Source organism: Pinus tabuliformis, chromosome 4_2 (assembly GCF_031772625.1).
Source record: "Pinus tabuliformis cultivar Carrire ecotype Pingquan chromosome 4_2, CPIR1, whole genome shotgun sequence".
NCBI lineage: Eukaryota > Viridiplantae > Streptophyta > Pinopsida > Pinales > Pinaceae > Pinus > Pinus tabuliformis.
The window spans coordinates 741,104,325-741,107,122 of NC_142304.1; the positions used below are offsets into that span (position 1 = coordinate 741,104,325).

The 2,798-nt window shown below is 35.0% G+C and overlaps 1 pseudogene; it reads left to right on the plus strand.

Moving 5' to 3' along the window:
* Nucleotides 1–1,727: 1,727 nt before the first annotated feature.
* On the plus strand, nt 1,728–2,798 carry LOC149171726 (SKP1-like protein 1A pseudogene; annotated as a pseudogene).

Genomic DNA, 2,798 nt, shown 5'->3' on the forward strand with positions numbered 1-2,798 from the left:
TTAATTCTGCAATTTCCAGCATTCTGAAAAATTTCCAGAATTTGTGTTTTCAGCAATATTTATTTTTTCAGTCTGTTAAATGTATGGTTATGGGAATGGGCATTTAACTACATGGGAGAAATAAGGAGAAACTGAAAACCGGGGTGGGAAAACAGAAATTTTTACACAGTTGTCCAACTTCCACATCATTGTCGACCTATGGGCACTTCAAGCTCTCGTAGAACCAAGAAACCTCCATGAGATGTGGAACGATGATCCTCATCAGAAGGTTAGGGTCTAGCAGTGAGATAACCAGACATCAAACTTCAGAGGAAAATGAGGCGGGCATTTGAAATTCCCTTGTAGATCTTCTTATACATTAATATTAGATTTGAATCCTGGAATGATAGGTACCCTGTGAGGAGCACAAACAATATGACCATGCAAGACTAGATGTTGGCCTTGGCTCCGTTGGATCCCTTCTTCGTAATCACCTCTGGCGAAACGTATTTCAGTGTGGCGCACACCATCTAGAGAAGGTAGTCCTATCTGAACCGCTTCGGCAGCACACTGAGGTCGAAGACGGTGCCCTTCATATCGTGATTTTCCTCTAATAACAGGTTCTACGGCTTCAAATCTGGGTGATACACATCAACTGTGGTAGAAATCAACCGCGTTAATCAACTGCCGAAGAGCTCACCGACAAAGTTCAGGAGTTCGTAGACAACGTCTTTACCTATGCGAATTGAATACTAGTGTTCAACGAATTCATAAATACTTTCTCATGATCGAATGGTTCAGCTTTTCTCAATCGTCTAACATATAATCTTACGGCGCAATAAGGGGGGAGTTGATTTCGTAGGGGAATGCCTTACAGCGTAAATATATACATAATTGACATTAAAATAATTTACATAACATCTACATTCAAGTTAAAATGTTTCTTTATTATTAATAATGTATTTTTAAGTATATGTCAATATTAATTCGTATTAAAATATTTTATTGATAACCCACATTGATTATTCTTTTTATATAAAACATAAAAATATTTTATTTTTACAATTTTATGAACATAAATTAGTTAACAGAGATCTTCAATTAGTTTATTTAAATCTCTTGTTGAAATATTTTTGAAAACACTTTTTTTTTACTTATTTTTCTTATTATAGCCAACATTATTTTTCTGTTTACAATATAATTTTTATTTTTATTTTAAAGGGAACAAATGGCAGATAAACTTACACATCCCCTCGGCTCAATAAATAATATTAGTTAATCATATTTCTTATTTTTTGGTGATGACATTCAATAGTATAATATTTTATTATTTGTTTTATTTTTATGATGATTTTTTGTCTTTGTTAATTCTTTTGTTTTATTAACTACATTTAAGCTAACCAAGACGTAATAGCTATTTTTAGCAAAGAATAATTTCAAATGCAATTTGGCCCACTAATACCCTAAAATAGGTGGAGCATGAATCGAAAACAATTAGCCGGTAAAAAACAATAAAATAAGAAAACCCTAAAAGCTCTAGGTTTGGGTTATGTTAACTAGAGTTAAGAAAAAATAATTTTAAAAAACAGCGAAAATTTGGCCCACTAATACCCTAAAATAGGTGGAGCATGAATCGAAAACAATTAGCCGGTAAAAAACAATAAAATAAGAAAACCCTAAAAGCTCTAGGTTTGGGTTATGTTAACTAGAGTTAAGAAAAAATAATTTTAAAAAGCAGCGAAAAGCCCATGGCATGGTTATTTGGGTAATCAATCAGGATATAAATATATGGACATATTGCCCTTACAACATATCGCTCATCTCATATTGATCGAGCAAAAGTTCGTTCATACTTTCTCGAGTTCTCTTCGCTTATACGTACAGAAATTCAGTCCTTTCTTTTTATTCAGATCATCTTTTATTCGGATCAACTTTTTTGTTGGGGAGTTTGAAGAGCTTAGATGGCGAATTGTTTGATGTCACTGAGGCTGTGGCATTTGAATCTCAGACCATCAAGTACATGATCGAGGACACTGGTACCGCTAATCCTATTCCGCTGCCAAACGTTTCTAGTGGGATACTCTCGAAGGTCATCGAATACTGCAAGTACCATGTCGATGCTCAGAACCCCGCACATGAGAAATCGGCCATTTCGGACGAGGAAATCAAGACTTGGGATGAGGAATTCGTTAAAGTCGATCAGGCCACTTTGTTCGACCTTATCCTGGTATTCTGTCAGAAACCCTTATTTGATGGCTTGGTATTCTTTGAACCAAGCTAAGGCTTTTCTTATTTGTTGTTTTGAGGGGTCTAATCTACCTGAATTACCCCAACCTCTGAGGACAGTTACCAATGGCTTCTCCAGTAAATCAATGTTCCATCAACTAATTGTTTTTTAAATTTCTGAGATCCTTCAATGCTAGAAATCTCTGCGTAGTCTCATTCCATGTAATTGTTCTGCAATATCTTCGTCGTTTTCTTTAGTAATGCTTAGCACATGTATATGCCTGTCCAGGCTATAGATAAATTAGTATATTTTACGTAAATTTTCGCTTATTAAGCTTTTCGGGTTTTTGCAGGCTGCTAATTACCTAAACATAAAAAATCTGCTAGATCTTACATGTCAGACTGTTGCGGACATGATGAAAGGGAAAACACCAGAAGAAATACGTAAAACTTTCAACATAAAGAATGATTTTACTCCTGAAGAGGAGGAGGAGGTCAGGCGTGAAAATCAGTGGGCCTTTGAATGATTCTACGGAATTGGTGCAAAAACAGTATATATATTTCTGTGTCATGGTGTTTTCTTTTATTGTAGT